Below are 20,472 nucleotides of genomic sequence, written 5' to 3'. Positions count from 1 at the left end.
GTACCCCCAGGAACTTGGTGTTTTTGACTCTTTCCACTGCCACCCCCTTAATTTCCAGAGGTTGATGTATCTCCTGAGTTCTCCTGAAGTTCACTATTGGTTCTTTGCTCTTGTTTATATTTAAGGCCAGATTGTTGCTGTTGCACTAGCCTATCAGAAGCTCCACTTCATCCCTGCAGGCAGTTTCCTTACCATTTCTGACAAGACCTACAACAGTAGTATCATCAGCAAACTTGATGATTTTGTTGGATTCATGCTTGGCCATGCAGTCATTTGTCAACAAGGTGAACAGCAGAGGACTCAGGATGCAGCCTTGTGGGACACCCATGTTCAGTGTAATACTGATTGAACTGTTATTTCCCACACATACATTTTGGGGTGTGTTGATGAGAAAGTCCAGTATCCAGCTATATGGGGGGTGGTGATGCCCAGCTGGATCAGCTTCGCTATCAGATTCTGGGGGATGTCATTGTTGAAGGCAGAACTAAAACCAATGAACAGCATTCTGACATAGCAACTCTTGCTCTCTAGATGTGCCAAGGATTCATGAACTGCTATAGCTATTGCATCAGCTGTGCAGCGGTTAAATCTGTGAGCAAACTGTGATGTATCCAAAGTTGCAGGTAGGCTTGAAGAGATATGGTTCTTGATCAACCGCTCAAAACACTTCATTACTGTTGATGTAAGAGCAACTGTCCGGTAATCATTTATGCTTGTTGGTTGGGATTTCTTGGGTAAGGGAATGATTGTTGTATTTTTGAAACAACTGGGTACAATGGCTAGTTGCAGGGATGTGTTGAATATATCTGTTAGTACAGAGGACATTTGGGTAGCACAGTCTCTTAGAACCCTTCCCACGATATTATCACGACCAGCTGCTTTTCTTGAGTTTGCTCACCTCAGGGTCTACAGAACATCAGATGTAATGGTTCCACTCTGAACTCCTCTTGGTTTGTTCAACTCTTCATTGTTTCATGGAGACTAAAGCTCGGCAACTTTGCAAATGAATCTTAACTCTATGACCCATATTTTTATTAATTCAACACTAGCCAGGTTTTGGCCATAGATGAGGATGTCGTCATAGACTGACACATAACTAAGAACACTGACTGTTGTAAAGCAAGCCTTTAATCTATAAATATCACATACAAACAGGACTTAAAGCGCACTGGCGAAGGTACTGATGACGCTATTACGGCAGTCATTCTTTTCTTCTACTTATTGTTGACTACGCGGGAGAAGTAAGACGGGATTTATTAGTAAGCTGATGTCCGCACAATCCCTTTAGCAAGATGAGGAACTAATGTTGTAGAACCTTGTGGACGATCTTTATTCTTGGGATACTAAGCAGGAGTACCATACTGAAGAAGGGAGAGGCCTGGCAAAACACTGTCATATACGATAGTATGAACAACAAACTGTGTTCCTGAATCACACAGTAATATGTCTTATGTGGTAACTGTCTTAAATTGTTGCAAACAGGAGATGAATTAAACTGTGACCATATTGTAAACAACCTCACATATCTTAATGTAAGAGTGTCTTATTCCTTTCAGGTTTTGTGTTTCATAATTAGCATACTTCACTTTAGCTAAGGCTCTCTAATTATTTTTAACTAAATTTTTCTTTATATTTGTGTAAATAATTCTTTTTGAATACTGTGTTTACTTAAATAGCATGACTTTGTAACTACTGTTCTCTCATTTATTTTTATCATGATTTTTTTCTCTTATATTTGTACATTATAAACTTTTGAATGTTACTGTGGAGCTTTTCTCCCCAGGCCTCTGCTGAAAATGGAAATATATCCAGTTGGACCAGCCCAGTTAACAAATGTAAAATAAATAAAATAAATAAAAATAAATATGCTTTAATCAGATTTAGCAAACATTGTTTATTGGAAATTATAAACATGGCAAACTTGGAAATCTTGTTGCATTCCACTCAGGAAGTGGCCACTCACCTTTTGGAGTATGCAGTAATCATACATGGGACAGAGTGACCACAAACCTAGAGGCCTCCTGGATAGCTGTGCATATCCACACGGTAACTGTTTGTTTAGAAGTGAGTTTTGCTTTCATCTCACTTGTACAAGATATGAAAAAGGAGTACTTTGATAATAACTCAGCCATGCCATGGCCATGTTGCTTTTTGCGTGAGACTACTCATTTTAGTGGTTTGATGACATAAGAGCTATGGAGTGTGCTGTTGACTTCTGGGCTAAGAAATACACAATGTCTTAAATTAACTGTTCCACTGTTAAACCCAATGGATCCCATGATACCATAGTAAATTCTCTGTTTCATCTGGTTAAAATATTCCATGAAGACCACTGTCTCAAGTGTTAAGTCATGTCACTGTCGTAAATTCACATGGTTTGAATGGATAGTTGGCCAAGGACTGTAAACCAACGACAGGTCACAAGGGTGAAACAGATTTGCTGCTTTCTGTGATTTTATTTACATGACTTTAAGGGAACCTATTATGTCTATGTTGCTCCTGAAAATTAGACCTTCTATTTTCACTACTACTACTACCCCCTACTTACTATAGTCTGTACATCCAGGGCTGATGAAGGCAGTTCTTTTGGGACTGCTTCCACACAGGAACTAATGCACTAAAGGTTATTCCATGACAGACAGCCTGCAAAAACTTTTCCTTGTCTGAAACAAGTCATGGTGGTGGAGTTCTGACATGAGGCCAGCATGAGGCTCACATGAGGCCAGCATGAGGCTCACATGAGGTTTGCATGATGCTGACAAGGGGCTTGCATGAGTCTCACATGAAGTTTGCATGAGGCTCACATGAGGCCAACATGAGGCTCACATGAGGCCAGCATAAAGCTCACATGAGGCCAGCATGAGGCTCACATGAGGTTTGCATGAGGCCAGGATGAGGCTCACATATCGGGTTTGCATGAAGTTCACATGAGGCCAGCGTGAGACTCACATGAGGCCAGCATGAGGCTCACATGAGGCCAGCATGAAGCTCACATGAGCCAAGCATGTGGCTCACATGAGGTTTGCCTGAGGATGAGGTTTGCCTGAGGCCAGCATGAAGCTCACATGAGGTTTGCATGAGGTTCGCATGAGGCCTGCATGAAGCTCACATGAGGCTCACATGAAGTTTGCATGAGGTCAGCATGAGGCTCACATGAGGTTTGCATGAGGCCAGCATGAGGCTCACATGAGGCCAACGTGAGGCTCACATGAGGCCAGCGTGAAACTCACATGAAGCCAGCATGAGGCTCACATGAGGCCAGCATGAAGCTCACATGAGGCTCACATGAAGCCAGCATAAGGGAAATGAAATCATGCCCTCGGTCTCTTTTTTCAGCTTTTGTTACTTCCAAAGCAGATTGGGCTCTACTGTCAAGATTCTTCTTGGGGATGACCAATTTCACCTGGGCCATTATAGGACCATCACCTCTACTTGTGCTATGCCTATCAGGATGTTAGGAAATACTCTCATTGACTAAGTGGGATACATACAACTACACACACCACAAAACCAGTCTCACATAAAGCTATCACAACAATGAATCAAACACATAAACACATAAAGTCATACTCGGAGGCTCTGAGCAAAAATTTACCTAAACAGCAGAGGCCTCCAAAGCAGACATCCAAGCAACTGCCACCTCATGACACACCACAGGCAACACATAAACCACAAAATCAGTGTGCAAAGCAGTCACAGCCCTTAAGCCCAAATACAACACCAAACATACTTGTCATAGGTGACTCCATAGTCAGACATACTGACGTCCCACTCACCAGGCTGAACAAGGAGAGGGTCACAGTAAGCTGCCTATCGGGCGCTAGAATCCGCCACATAACACAAGCACTCGGGTCACTCCACAGCAAGTACAAATATGACACAGACATTGTCCATGCTGGTGTGAACGACCTGAGACGTACCTCCCTGGACTACATGAAAAGAGACATAGAGGAGCTCTCTGATTATGTAGCCCAGGCAGGTATGACCCTGACCCTGAGCAGTATCCTTCCTTCACCAAGAATGATGCCACAACATAGAGACAAGATGATCAGCTTTAACAATTGGCTTAATTTCTGGTGTCATTCAAAGGGGATCCAGTGTCTGTCTGCCTGGGGTGACATGCTTGACAAGCCACGCTGTTTCGCAAGGGACGGCTTGCACCTGTCACCCCTGGGATTCCGGATATTGGCTAAGGCTCTTGCCACCCCCATAGTGCCTTTTTTAGGCAAGGCTCAAATTCTAAACCTACCACCCTAGAAAACAAAAATGGGAAGAAACTAAGGGTAATGCTACTCAATGCCAGAAGTCTAAATCTCAAAATGCACGCACTCGAGGCCCTTCTCAGTATGGAGAACATCGATGTCTGTGCTGTGACTGAAACCTGGCTCAAGGCTCCTGAGAGCACCCTGGCATTATCAGGTTTTACATCATATCATGCGTTCCGGCCCCAAAACCCGGACCACACCACAAAAGGAGGGGGTGTATCCATATTCATCAAGGATACCCACACCTCCAGGTTGGTGGCAATGCACGAAGCATCGGAAACCATCCAGGTGCAATTAACCATAGGCAAAACTGCTCTACAATTTGTAGCATGCTACAGGCCACCCTCTCAAACTCAGGAATCCCACACAGCCTTCCTGAAGACACTGGAGGGTATAAATGTATCTCCAAATACCATTATATTGGGTGACTTCAACTACCCGAATATAGACTGGGAACATTACTCAAGCCCCAACTTTCTAGCCCAAAGGTTCCTGGAGTTCATAAATTCAAATGCCATGGAACAACTAGTCACCATTCCCACAAGAGGAGAAAATATACTAGATCTCATCATCACAGACATGGGGACAAAATGCTCCACACCGGAAGTATATCCCTCATTGGTGAGATCAGATCACAAACTTATCTCACTGGAAATCCACATCCCGCCCCCACCCCAAACAAAAAAGACCACAGTGAAGAACTTCTCTAAAGCAAACTTCACACTACTCAAGACTGGTGTGGTATCCTTCAAGGCCCCCGAGCCAGTAGAAACCACAACCCAAGCTGCGGAAGCCCTTACAAATGCCTTCTACGAACACCTCCAGGACTGCATGGATCAGGCAATCCCTAATAAAACCAAGACTCTTTCCACCAAGGGCAAACGTCCAGTCTGGTGGACCCCAGCCATAAACAAACTTTACAATAAGAGGAGAAAGCTGTTACATGATAGAGCAAAATCCATAAAAGAGAAGACACCCTTGATCATTAATAGTAAAAAAATACGAGCACTCATAAAATCATCCAAGGCCAACTTTGAGAGAAAAATTGCAATAGATTCAAAAGACAATCATAAGGCCTTCTTTAGCTATGTTAGAAACCTGGGTGGAAACTCCCAGATATGCGCAGAATTAGTCCAAAATGATACAAAAATCACTGAACCCACAGACATTGCCAACATACTGGCAGACAGGTTCAGTGCAAACTTCACCCCCTCTCCCCCCAAAAGGAGAGATAACTATCCCAGCGGAGTGTAGCCTCCCAGACATCTCAAATGCGCAGGTGAAAGCTGCTCTCTCTAAAGCTAAAAACACAGCATCAATGGGACCGAATGGTGTCCCCGGCTGTGTGCTACACGAACTCAACGAGGAACTAAACCCGCATATAAGGCAGTTGTTTAATCTTAGCCTTACCACAGGATACGTGCCCAAGGAGTGGCGTACGGCAACTGTGGTCCCACTCCACAAAGGTGGTGCCTCTACGGACCCTGGTAATTACCGCCCCATAAGCTTAACAAGCCTGGTCTGCAAAGCTATGGAGAGGATCATAATGGAACTCATAAACAAAGACATAGGGGACTTACAGACATTGGACCCGTCCCAGTTTGGCTTTGTCAAGGGCAGATCATGCCTTTTGAACTTGGTCGACTTCTTCGAAACAGTCACCAAGGCCATTGATGAGGGAAAGGCAGTCCATACAGCCTACCTTGACCTTGCAAAAGCTTTCGACACAATACCCCACTCGGGTATTATAGAGAAACTTACCAGCTTAAATGTAAACCCATATGTCACAAGATGGGTTGCAAACTGGCTAAAGGACAGAACCCACAGGGTTAGAGTTGCTGGCGCCATGTCAGACTCCAAGCCGGTCACAAGTGGTGCCCCACAGGGCTCAGTCCTTGGCCCCCTGTTGTTCGGCATCTACTTCTCAGAAGTACAGGCAAACATAGGAGGACTATGGCTGACAAAGTTTGTAGATGACTGAAAACTGGGCGCCATAGTGGAAAGTACATCGGACACAGATATCCTTTAGAGGGGTCTCACGGAAACTGATAGCTGGTGCCCGAGCCATGGCCTGAAGTTAAATGCCAAAAAATGTATAGTCATACCCTTCGGGAAAAACAAGGTAACCCCAAGCTACCATATAGGTGGCAATCCATTAAGCACAGAAGAGGTTATCAGGGACCTGGGGACTCAGGTTGACAGTGGCCTTTCTTTTGACACTCACATTGCTAAAGTGGTTAGAAAGACCTTCTACATTGCCCACCTGATCATGAAGGGATTCACATCCAGATCAAGTGAGGTCATTGTTCCCCTGTACTCTTCACTTATCAGACCAATGATCGAGTACAATGCCCCATTCGGGATGTATCTCACCCGACACCTGCAGCAATTGGAGAGACCCCAAAAGTTCCTCACCAAAAGGATAAAGGGACTCCAAAATCAGTCATATGCTGCCAGACTGAAGAAACTCCAGCTCTATTCAGTCGCATACCGCCTGCTCAGAGGTGACCTGTGCCTGACATACAAGGCAATGTCCAACCTGGAATTAATGGACATGCTTCACCTCAAAAAATCCAAATCTACCAGATCCACTAGAGCAAGCGACTTAAACCTTAGCACGGATATAAATAGGACATGCCTGAGGGATAGATTTGTCACCCAGAGACTCCCTATGCTGTGGAATAAAATCCTGGTCCATGTGAGGCAGAGCACCTCGCTGGCTCTGTTCAAGAGAAATCTTGACCGGTGGATGGGAGATCGTAGGTTTATCCCGGGAATCATCTCTGTGTCACTGCTGGACAGAGGCACAACAAACTAATGGGCACAGTATTTTTTAACATAAGGGGTGGCGTAAGCCACAAAACTTTGGGCTAGGCTTATAAATGCCTTAGGGCAGATAGCCTAGTATAAACCTATGAACCTATGAAAACATGAAGAATGTGGGCGGCAATGGTGGTGCAGCAGTTAGTGTTGCCACCTCACAGCAAGAGGTTCTCTGGTTCGATCCTCGGCTGGGGTGCCTTCTGTGTGGAGTCTGCATGTCCTCCCTGTGGTCATGTGGGTTTCCTCTGGGTGCTCCAGTTTCCTCCCACATCCCAAAGACATGCTGTAGATGAATTGGACACTCTAAATTGGCCCTACGTGTGAGTGCGTGTGTGTGCCTTCTGTGGAAGGTTGGGTTCCCGGCTGGCAACTCGACACCGTAAAACTTCACTGCCAATCCTGAGTGGACAGGTGATCTGCTGTGGCGACCCCTAAAAGCCGAAAGAAGAAGATGAAAACATGAAGAATCCCTTCATAAAAGTCTCGTTGGATGTCTTTAGGAAATAATCTCATAGAATGAGTAAGACATGAAAATACAAGGAATTCCTTCATTGAAGTGTTACAGAAAGCTATTTGGAAATACTCCCACAGAATGAGAGGACTGGTGAAAACATGAGGAATCTCTTCAGAAGTCCTGTAGGAAGTTATCCACTGTCATTTCCAATGCAACATGGACACTTGAATAAAACAAATTTTTCTTTGCTTTATTGTGTATTGATATTAGACCTACAGGGGATACAGTTTCTTTCCAGATTTGTGAATATGTTGTCAGAAAGTGGCTTTCACTGATTAAGCCAAATGCAAGCCAATGTTTTCTTTCGAAGTAAACAAGAATTTTACTGCATCAAAAACAATAAACTCTGAGGAAACTTGAGTTACTTTACTCACAACATCAAATGTAAACAAGGACTTTATGCAGCATTTTTGTACACAAAATAAATATTTTTTTCAAGATTCTTCTTGGTTGTAGTTCTGAATGAAAATTTTCTCATAAAAGTGCAGAGACAGTAAGCAAAAAATTATACCGTTCAGAAGTTATATAGACCAACTGCTGCAATACATATTCCAGTTAAAGCAAGAATATAAATTGTCCTTTTTACATTTCAGCTCATGCAAAATTTTGCAGATAGTTGCTAAAGTTCCTTCTCTGATGAGACTACAGTTTGCAGAGCAGTAGTGCAATGACAGAGTCCCAGCTACGTACACTGATATAAGAGATTCTAGCATCTTCAACAGGTTTCTCACAACTCTCACGATGCAAGAATTGTTAGTTTTCCCACAACAATTAACATTGTTGTCATCTCTGTTTGTCTGTCTCCTATTAAAGAATTACATTGTTTAAAAGTAAGAACCCAGGCTCTACCCTTGCATGTCATAGGCTGCACACAGATTACATCTTTTGTCCAATATTCCTCTTCTACACTACTAGCCTCTTAAATACCTGTATAACATAGCTTTCAAGTGACCTAAGCTAACAGGTCAAGGCTAAAATATCTGCCCATAGCTAACACAGCCTGTGGTTTATTACAATAGAGAATCCAGTTCACATTTTTCTGTCAGTTGTGTTGCTGACTTGAATCAGGCTGCTTGTATGCTGATGGGTCCAGAGATGCACGTCATTGAAATATTTTGAAAATACCAGATTTAATCACAGAAGCAGAATTCTTCCTTCCTCCTTGATTCTTTGTATAGACAACCACTTTCTATGACTGAGTCACTAACTCTTCTTGGTTATTACTCTCGAAAGTGGATCTGCGTGTGATGCATTGCTCACATTTATAGGACACTAATAAATAATTTTGTCTCCATAGGTGCCCTTTTGCCCTGAGCACACTTTCTGTGACTGATGATCCTTTGCTATAAGGATGCTTAGTTTTGTGTAGTATACTGTTTTAACAGGCATAGAAGGGAAACTGTCTGTATACTCTGGTTTGATGCCCACCAAAGCAGATGAGTTTTTTGCCTTAAGTGATGGCCAAATTATCTGACCAAGACTGACGTGGCCAAATCAGCCAGACTGTTTTGCATTCTGCTGAATGAGTTTCATTAGCCACAGAGTTCATAGCATCAAAGCTATGACTGAAGACATAGGCTCGGAGAAACTATAACACCTCCGCTAGCAAAGACTTGGCTCTGTAAATTAAAAGGGTTAGTATACAGATATCTGCCATTTTGCTGCATATGCTAGTCATTTCTGGAGATCCAGTTCTGTTATCCGTACTCCTATTTTATCTAAAGTGACTGCTAAAATCCTGCTGGAGATCCAGTTCTGTTATCTGTACTCCTATTTTAACTAAAGTGACTGCTAAAATCACGCTGGAGATCCAGTTCTGTTATCTGTACTCCTATTTTAACTAAGGTGACTGCTAAAATCACACTGGAGATCCAGTTCTGTTATCTGTACTCCTATTTTAACTAAAGTGACTGCAAAAATCACGCTGGAGATAGATTTCTGTTATCTGTACTCCTGTTTTAGTTAAAGTGACTGCTAAAATTACGCTGGAGATCCAGTTATGTTATCTGTACTCCTATTTTAACTAACGTGACTGCTAAAATCACGCTGGAGATCCAGTGCTGTTATCTGTACTCCTATTTTAACTAAGGTGACTGCTAAAATCACGCTGGAGATCCAGTTATGTTATCTGTACTCCTATTTTAACTAACGTGACTGCTAAAATCACACTGGAGATCCAGTTCTGTTATTTGTACTCCTACATTAACTAAAGTGACTGCTAAAACCATGCTGGAGATCCAGTTCTGTTATCTGTAATCCTATTTTAACTAGAGTGACTGCTAAAACCACGCTGGAGATCCAGTTCTGTTATCTGTACGCCTATTTTAACTAAAGTGACTGCTAAAATCATGTTGGAGATCCAGTTCTGTTATCTGTACTCCTATTTTACCTAAGGTGACTGCTAAAATCCCGCTGGAGATCCAGTTCTGTTATCTGTACTCCTATTTTAACTAAAGTGAATGCTAAAATCACGCTGGAGATCCAGTTCTGTTATCTGTACTCCTATTTTAACTAAGGTGACTGCTAAAATCACGCTGAAGATCCAGCTCTGTTATCTGTACTCTTATTTTAACTAAAGTGACTGCTAAAATCATGCTGGAGATCCAGTTCTGTTATCTGTACCCCTATTTTAACTAAAGTGACTGCTAAAATCACGCTGGAGATCCAGTTCTGTTATCTGTACTCCTATTTTAACTAAAGTGACTGCTAAAATCACGCTGGAGATCCAGTTCTGTTATCTGTACTCCTATTTTAACTAAAGTGACTGCTAAAACCACGCTGGAGATCCAGTTCTGTTATCTGTACTCCTATTTTAACTAAAGTGACTGCTAAAATCACGCTGGAGATCCATTTCTGTTATCTGTACTCTTATTTTAACTAAAGTGACTGCTAAAACCATGCTGGAGATCCAGTTCTGTTATCTGTACTCCTATTTTAACTAAGGTGACTGCTAAAATCACGCTGGAAATCCAGTTCTGTTATCTGTACTTCTATTTTAACTAAAGTGACTGCTAAAATCACACTGGAGATCCAGTTCTGTTATCTGTACTCCTATTTAACTAAAGTGACTGCTAAAATCACGCTGGAGATCCAGTTCTGTTATCTGTACTCTTATTTTAACTAAAGTGACTGCTAAAATCACGCTGGAGATCCAGTTCTGTTATCTGTGCTCCTATTTTAACTAAAGTGACTGCTAAAATCACGCTGGAGATCCAGTTCTGTTATCTGTACTCCTATTTTAACTAAAGTGACTGCTAAAATCACGCTGGAGATCCAGTTCTGTTATCTGTACTCCTATTTTAACTAAAGTGTCTGCTAAAATCACGCTGGAGATCCAGTTCTGTTATCTGTACTCCTATTTTAACTAAAGTGACTGCTAAAATCACGCTGGAGATCCAGTTCTGTTATCGGTACTCCTATTTTAACTAAAGTGACTGCTAAAACCACGCTGGAGATCCAGTTCTGTTATCTGTGCTCCTATTTTAACTAAAGTGACTGCTAAATTCACGCTGGAGATCCAGTTCTGTTATCTGTACTCCTATTTTAACTAAAGTGACTGCTAAAATCACGCTGGAGATCCAGTTCTGTTATCTGTACTCCTATTTTAACTAAAGTGACTGCTAAAATCTCGCTGGAGATCCAGTTCTGTTATCTGTACTCTTATTTTAACTAAAGTGACTGCTAAAATCACACTGGAGATCCAGTTCTGTTATTTGTACTCCTACTTAAACTAAAGTGACTGCTAAAAACATGCTGGAGATCCAGTTCTGTTATCTGTAATCCTATTTTAACTAGAGTGACTGCTAAAACCACGCTGGAGATCCAGTTCTGTTATCTGTACCCCTATTTTAACTAAAGTGACTGCTAAAATCACGCTGGAGATCCAGTTCTGTTATCTGCACTCCTATTTTATCTAAGGTGATCGCTACAATCACGCTGGAGATCCAGTTCTGTTATCTGTTCTCCTATTTTCCTTTTTCCTCTTCTAGCTTAGTTCTTGCTGGTCAGCTCTGCCCTTATCTCAATTTATTACAATCCTGTCTTATTCTCTTTACTTGAGACTACCTTCACCCTTCCCTTTATTGCCTGTGCCTTTTAAGCGATCTTTCATATCTAGTGTGTGTTATATGCATTCTGTCCATGTCAATGTACTCTGTTGTTTATCTTTTTGGGGCTTGCATCGCACTTGGCACAGTGGTTAAGGTTGTCAGCTGTGGTTCATGGGACATGGTTTGATTCCCTTAATCCATGTTTGCCTACTCTGTGACTTTCATCAAGTCACTTAACCATAGATATCTCTCAGATCACCTCTGAGAAGGGACTATTTGTCTATTGAGTGTACCTGATTAACAAATTGGTATTATTATTACTTTGTCTCCACATCATCACTCACCTGTTTCTTCCTTCACTTTTTTACATTTAGCCAGCAATATCATGTAATCTAAACTGTTAGTTTTCTGGATGCTTATTTTTTCAGGAAAATTTAGGACAATTTTTTTTGGAAATTGTACTTCCACTGTTTTTGTTCGGCTCTAATATGCTTGGTTTTATTTAGTTCCCCCTAATCTATCCATAGTTCCCACCCACTCCCCTTATTCTATGATTATAATATACTCTCATGCAGCCAACAATTCAATTACTCTTTCTGCAGTCCAACATGCTATCACAAAACTGTACATATTAAGAACCACACTTCATGGTCATCTGATTTGCACCTAACGCATCCTTATGATAACTAGTCAAAGAAGTGCGGTCAGCATCAAATCTACCCCTCCATCTTGCAGCATACCCATTTCTAAATTCACACTCTCACAGTTACTTGTTTTCTTCTGAAACAAAAAAAACAAAGTACTTCTAACCATAAGTGTTACCTTAAAAGATCCAGCATCAGTGCTAGCTTGTAATTTACCACTAACATGCTGTCCAACACATTAGCTACCCAGATGCAGGTGGAGGTGATATAGTTATTCTTTCTTACTACTTCACAGGACTGACTCCTGCACTGACTTTGAATACATTTACTCTGCCTTCCACTCATGTGACTGTACTTTTATCACAAACTCTTTCCAAATATACCAACATTTAAACTGTAGAATGCGATCTATATTAATAATCACCCTGTATCTTTTTCTTTTTGCATACTTCCTACCATCACCCACTAGCATGTCATTGTCAAAACTCTGATCCTCCACACCAATCACACTCCATTACCAACCACCATTCACTTTACTACAATTGTAATAGCACTGGTGACTTTCGTATTTTTTAGCTGTTACTGGTTCAATAAATTTCTTTAGTTGTCACAGTTTGGGCTGTTCCTTTGCACTACACCGGACCTGAAATAGTTGTGAGCTATACTCTGTTGGTTACTGTTTTTTTCAGCGCACACACATTTTTATTTTAAATAAAATCAATCCAAACAAAGTTCAGAAAACAACTTTAAGCATAACATTTATTAACCTAAAATTACAAAGGGCCCAATTTGGAAAGATTTCCTTGGGGATTAACTGAGGTGCATAGCTTACGGTAACCATTTCTGATTCAAAGACAACCTTCCCACTGTGCTGTAACACATGCAGCACCATGGAGGACTGCCTCTGTGGCCATGCCAAATGCTAATGAGGAATTCTAGGGGAGTGGCATATGCTAATTAGCTATTTATCTTCCTTAGAACTGCCTGCTGTAAGGCATTTATGCAGCTGAGCAATTCAGAGAATCTCTGAGTTGTATATATTAGCACGGCCGCTTGTGGTAATGAATACGGCCAAAAGGGTATGTTCATCCACTAAGGTAGAGATACGTGCTGGGGAATTTAGTGGTCACATTCTGTTAGGGGGTGTGTGATTGTGTGTGTATATGTAAGGGGCTGGGTGTGAGAGCATGTCTGACTAGGAGGTCGCAGTAGGGGTGGCTATTGAGGAGGTACATTTTGTGTGTGTGTGTGTGTGTGTGTGTGTGTGTGTGTGTGTGTGTGTGTTTATGTGGGTATGGGTTGGGGTGGCATTCGTACTTCCACATACCCCTAGATTAATTTATTTATTTTTTAACTTAAAAATTAATTTTGAATGTAACAGTATGCTACAAGTGCTGCTAAAATCAAGGTTCAACTTATTTGTGTCTTTTTTATTGAGTATCCTTTTTGCCAGACATACACGCGCACGCGCACACACACACACACACACACACACACACACACACACACACACACACACACACACACACACGTTCTTTTCCATTGCTGTTATTACCATTACTGACAATTTGTTTGCAGACAGTGACCAGTGAGATCAAACTAACATATCAATAACATCGTGCCCATGTCCTATTGCCATTCCAATTTGCTTAAATTAATACCACCGTTCTTTGGTTATTGGGCAACTTTACCAGCAATTATGTGATCTTTTAAAACAACTACTTGGCAGATTCTTCTTTAATCCCTTGGAAAATTCTGGAATGAATCCCATCTGGTGCTCTTTCTTTGTCTACCCTTTATTTTATAAAGAACTGCTACAAATGCCTTGCCTGAGATGTCACTTTCAGTCTTCTCAGCTTCTTCATTCACCGATGGCCAGATGCTAAAACTGACTGATTAAAATAGTAGAAAGATGTTTGCTATTCTGCTGGTTATTTGGATTTCCTACATTTTTCAGGCCTTAGTTTTGTGCACTGTTTTTTAAAACTATTCTTGTTACGTTAAGCCTGATTTTGCTTATATTTAAGGAAAGTACTTTATAGTAGGAGTTTAATGATTTCTGTGTGCTATACTTTGTTTAAGTTTATGGTTCTATCACAGTATTTTGTTGCTGAGTTTTAGCTTCTCGTTTTATCACTAGATTAATGGTCCACTAGTTACCAGAGATAACTTAAGTACCACTAACCACTGGGACAAGGGAGCCGTATCTGGAACTGTATGTTGTTAAATGCATGGACTCTGTGGCATAGCCTTTCAATTTGTTTGGAACAGATGGTTTCAAATGTGTGAGAACTTCCATAGTCTCCCTCTAAAGGGTATACCTGTGGATGGGATAGAGAATGAGGGCATGATTGTTGGCATGAAGGAATTTCTTTTTTGATAGGAATGCTATATTAGCAGACCTAGTGAAGTTATCCCCAGATATAAAGTCAGATTATTGCACATTACTGGCTTTTTTATGCACAGGATTGCAGTACAGTGGAGATTAGGAACTTATTTATTTATTTGTTGACTGGGCCAGTCCAACTGGATTTATGTCCATTTTCCGTAGAGGCCTGGGGAAATAAGCTCCACTATACAGATAATAGCAACTTAAGGTGCAGTACAAATTTAAGACTAGAATGCAATTGTTTGCATAGCAATTTAGTAATCTTGCTACTTATCATATTTAAAATAAATTGCCCTAACTCTTTACCTGCTATTGTGTATCCTCTGAGTTGGTATATATAATTAGCAGGTGCAGCAGTGGGTGCAGGAATGCTTGACGTCCTGCAAAAATGTCAGGAGGTGGTCTCCTTAAGAGTGCTCATAGCTAGTCTGAAGGATGATGTAGTTTCATGGTCTGACCACTGACTGATGGTCTTCACTATGGGGCTCCCCAATTCAGTAACCAGACAGTGAGGTGACCCAATATCATCTTTTGAAAAACATTGTAAATTATGACCTGTTACCTTTAGAGAATGGGATGCTGCCAGAGTGCAGTGCAGAAGCTGAACCCAGTCCACTTGCTGAAGTTCAGGTGACCACTGGTACTCTTGATCAGACTGGTTGCCCCCAAGTTCATGTTTGGTCTCAGCCTTCAGTCTTCCATGACCAATGCTACGATCATGACCTTCATGCCTCATGGATGCTGGAGCACAGAAGGAGGAGGACCCACTTTCATTAACATACACTTGCTTTGGATTCTCACTGTTTTGCATACCCTGCAGACATGTTAACGAAGAAAGGCAAATTTGTTGTCTTATGAGATCTCTGTTGCATCATACTGCCCCGCTGTGCTCCTTTCTGGTCATCAGACTGTGCAGTTTGGTTCATCTTTTTAGCTAGAGACTTTTATTCTCCAGCTGACTGTGAGGCAGCTACCTTTTTTTTGGCTAGGTGTCCTTTATTAGGGGTGGTCTCCAATGCACATAACAGTGTCTTGGCTATGGGCTTCTTAGAACGTTGATGACCTGATATTAGCAAGATGACTATGGTCAACCCATGTTATTGGCTTCAGCTATTCAGCTGACATACTGTTGCTGGCCTCTGTATTCATCAGACTAATTACATGTTGGCTGGAATCCCTGGGTTTGGTTATTTTCCAGATTATTAAGTTATCCTTCATATACTGAGATATTTACCACATAGTTTAAAAGAGGTGCTGATTTTTCACACCTTTTACAAAACCATCTTTAGAGCCTTCCAACATAGCAAATGTACATCCAGTCTCAAAATGCCCCTTTTCTCAGTAAGGTTATTGACAGAGTTGTTTATGTTGAGATGTATGATCTGCCATGACCTCCCTCATCCATGAGAGTCCAGTTTTCGATCCAGACATAAGATTGAGAAGGAATTATCTCTATCATCCTACAGTATTCCTACCCAGTGCCCCATGTTTACAGCAGGTCAGCCAGCTATTCTCTGTTCGCTTGAACTTCCTCTGATATTAGCTGGCTCCATTTGTGGAGCTCAAGGACATCCTGGGGGTGTCAGCCATTACCATTCCACAATTTGTTTTCTAATATTTTCCACTCTCCATTACCCCCAGTCCATGGTGATTAGAGGTAGCATATGTAGGTGGGTGGGTGTGCAAAGGGGGATGTCAGTGTATGACGCTGTGTGAATACAGTAGATTAGCCATATACACCCATCCACCCACCATCAAAACTCTGCCTTCCAAATGTACAATCTCCCTGGTCTCCAATAGGAATCATTATGAGAAATGCCCACACCACTGCCCATCCCCTCAGAATGGTAATGCACATCCCTCCCTGCCAGAGCCACCAATCAAACTCAGGTCACCTGGACTATAGCCATGGCTGTATCCTTCTATGCCACTGGACAACCAGGGCCCTGCATTTTAGAGGAACGTCTAGTTTATAATTCCCCAGTGCATGATCTGCACTCTTCAAATCTGGGACTGTCAGCTGTTTTGACAGTTAGATGCAGGGCCTTGGACAGTCATTCTTTGCCTAAGTGGGTCTGGTAATGGGGCATTTACTACCCTTTCAGGAACTGCTGAATGAGCCTTTGAGTTCTTTAAAGATATCTTAAAATATATTTCTAAGCAGGATGGTACATTTTAATCCTTGGAAGAAAGTTTTTCTTAACCTTATGCATCCTCTGTTAAGGTTGTCAGGCTATTTGGTTCTGAGACTACTGGCCCTTGGAGGCCATCTCTTGTCATTACATGTAAGTGCACAAAAGATATATTTTTTTCCTTCTTTGTTGGGATCGGAAGAACAGAACAGGAGTTGCACTCACTTCTCTGAATAACTGTCTATGGAGGAAACACACAAACCAAAAAACAGGTAAGGAGGCTCAATAGGGCTCTTTTGGAATCATAGTTATTTATTATATAATGCTCCGTGCACTATATTTTTGTGTCTAATATTTAACAACTTCTTGTTATCATGGGCAGAGTGCAGAGAAGGTACATCAGACCCTCTAACAATCAATAAAAGCAGTCAAGCAATGGGAGGGAAGCTCTCTTTTAATTCAAGAAGCCTAAACAATAAAATATTAAGCCTGGATGTTTTGTTGTCCCTGGAGGGTGTGGGCATTTGCAAAGCCACTGAAAGACCGATCAATCCATACCTGTATTCTAGATTTCTAATGCATATTATTTGTTCTGATGTGATGGAACCTGTGTGGGGAGTAAAGCTAAATACTTGACATCTCAATCAATGTACAAATCAAGAAAATGAAATACATTAGACATATGAGTAACTATAAATAAAAGTGAATACTGTGCAGATATGTGTTATACAATCCTTTCGATAACCATCAAGGAGCATTACCATAGAGAACTTGATAAACTAATAATTAATTCTAACATGGTAATCATGTGTGAGAGGAATTCAATTGCACCACATTTAATGAAAATTGCTTAGCGCTATTAATAAAAAATCCTGTATGGGAAATAGTATGGTATGCTTCATGCTTGCTATTATGCTGTCTGTTTATAGTATGGCATGCTTCATGCTTGCTATTATGCTGTCTGTTTATAGTATGGCATGCTTCATGCTTGCTAGTATGCTCTCTGTTTATAGTATGGCATGCTTCATGCTTGCTAGTATGCTCTCTGTTTATAGTATGGCATGCTTCATGCTTGCTAGTATGCTCTCTGTTTATAGTATGGCATGCTTCATGCTTGCTAGTATGCTCTCTGTTTATAGTATGGCATGCTTCATGCTTGCTAGTATGCTCTCTGTTTATAGTATGGCATGCTTCATGCTTGCTGTTATGCTCTCTGTTTATAGTATGGCCTGCTTCATGCTTGCTATTATGCTCTCTGTTTATTGCACTCACACTGTTTTGCTCTCCTTAGACAAGTCAGATCACAGGACTGTCATATTAACCAAAAGTACAAAAGTTAATTTTATACAATATGTCCATTTTTATGAACTTTAATAAGAGCTGGCAGGTAAATATAAATGAGGTCCTTATGAACATAGACTGAAATCTAAACAGGCCAGTATAAGTGAAAGCTTTGAACTATTTCCCAGTACCCTTAATGACTGCATTATTAATTATGTAATTATGCCCCTATTAGATAGATATGGACAAAACTTTCTGCCCTGTCAGAAAATCAAAATTATACAATATGAGTCTCAAGACAAACAAAAAAAATTAAGTGTGATTCATCACACTTAGCAGATAATTGTAGAACTCAATGTCAGACATTAGAAATGTATTTTTTTCGGGAAACAAGTCACCCTGCACCTCCCAATGGGAGTGGACACCGACCTCACCCCCTACCCCCAGTATGTATAAATACTAGTTGTAAGATTGCTGTAGCTTAGAGAAGGGTGAATTCTCCAAAATACAGCAATTTTGGACTTGGTATAAATTTCCTCATAACTACACTTAAATTATTTTGAGTATAAAGACTTTCATTAATGGGTCTTGAACATAAAACGAGAAGCTAAAACTCAGCAACAAAATACTGTGATAGAACCATAAACTTAAACAAAGTATAGCATACAGAAATCATTAAACTCCTACTATAAAGTATTTTCCTTAAATATAAACAAAATCAGGCTTAAAGTAACAAGAATAGTTTAAAAAAAAACAGTGCACAAAACTAAGTCCTGAAGAATGTAGGAAATCCAAATAACCAGCAGAATAGCAAACATCTTTCTACTATTTTAATCAGTCAGTTTTAGCATCCGGCCATTGGTGAATGAAGAAGCTGAGAAGACTGAAAGTGACATCTCAGGCAAGGCATTTGTAGCAGTTCTTTATAAAATAAAGGGTAGACAAAGAAAGAGCACCAGATGGGATTCATTCCAGAATTTTCCAAGGGATTAAAGAAGACTCTGCCAAGTAGTTGTTTTAAAAGATCACATAATTGCTGGTAAAGTTGCCCAATAACCAAAGAACGGTAGTATTAATTTAAGCAAATTGGAATGGCAATAGGACATGGGTACGATGTTATTGATATGTTAGTTTGATCTCACTGGTCAGTGTCTGCAAACATGGAGTTATCAGTAAAAGTAATAACGACAACGGAAAAGAACGTGTGTGTGTGTGTGTGTGTGTGTGTGTGTGTGTGTGTGTGTGTGTGTGTGTGTGCGTGTGTGTGTGTGTGTGTGTGTGTGTGTGTGTGTGTGTGTGTGCGCGTGTGTGCGTGTGTGTGTGTGTGTGTGCGTGTGTGTGTGTGTGTGTGTGTGTGTGTGTGTGTGTGCACGTGTGTATTCCTGGCAAAAAGGATACTCAATAAAAAAGACACAAATAAGTTGAACCTTGATTTTAGCAGCACTTGTAGCATACTGTTACATTCGAAATTAATTTTTAAGTTAAAAAAGAAAGAAATGAATCATTATGTTATAATAGCATAAAGTAAGAAATTGATGTTTACTTAATAAAAAGCCTTGCTGCAGGTATAATTTGTAAATTCATTTCTCTTTCAAGTTTAAAAATGTGATATCCAGGCAGCTGAGTAGCATGGATGGTTATTTGCTAGACAGACATATTTAATATGGTAGATTTATATAAACATGAGAAGGGATCTAGGAAGCTTTGAAACAGCTGTAAGGAAACTGTTTCAGAACAAACATTAAAAAATTGTATTTAGGGGAAAGTAACACCAAAATATGAAATTGAAAAGTAAGGTTTGTAAGAAAACAAAGAAAATTAATTTATGAGTTATGCTGTTGTGTATCGGTCAATATTCAGTACAAGTACATGGCAAAATACTGTAAACATGTAATGTATTTAAGAGTAAGAAAAGCAGTAATCTGCCCTGTATAAACAGCCAGTACAATTGTTTCTTACTATGTATAGCTCCAGTGGCAATATCTTCTTGCTGCCATGAACCCTAATGCCATCATTAGAAAAAAAATCAATGCAAGCTGTCTGTAAGCATAATTTTGAAAGAAAATCTGAAGCTTAGCATGTGTCCTCCTTGGCTGCATATCTGAAATAAATACCATTGCTCTTGACATTTAATTTCACATTACAGCAAAGTAAAAACACTCCCAGTGTTGGAGTGTCTTTGCCAGCAATGGACACTCATTTGAAGAAAGAAAAAAAATGGCAATCCAGGGAAAAGTACTGCATTAGGGCTCATGTTATGGTATGACCTGAAAAAGCAGAACGTAGGCTCTGCAAGATAAGTACATAATGGATGTACTAATAATGGTGTTACGGGGGTTTATACAAACGAATAACGTGTACAACAGCTGTGTATG

The sequence above is a fragment of the Protopterus annectens genome, chromosome 12.part0 (assembly GCF_019279795.1).
Source record: "Protopterus annectens isolate FY-2018-M chromosome 12.part0, PAN1.0, whole genome shotgun sequence".
Taxonomy (NCBI): domain Eukaryota; kingdom Metazoa; phylum Chordata; order Ceratodontiformes; family Protopteridae; genus Protopterus; species Protopterus annectens.
This window is presented reverse-complemented; position numbering follows the sequence as displayed.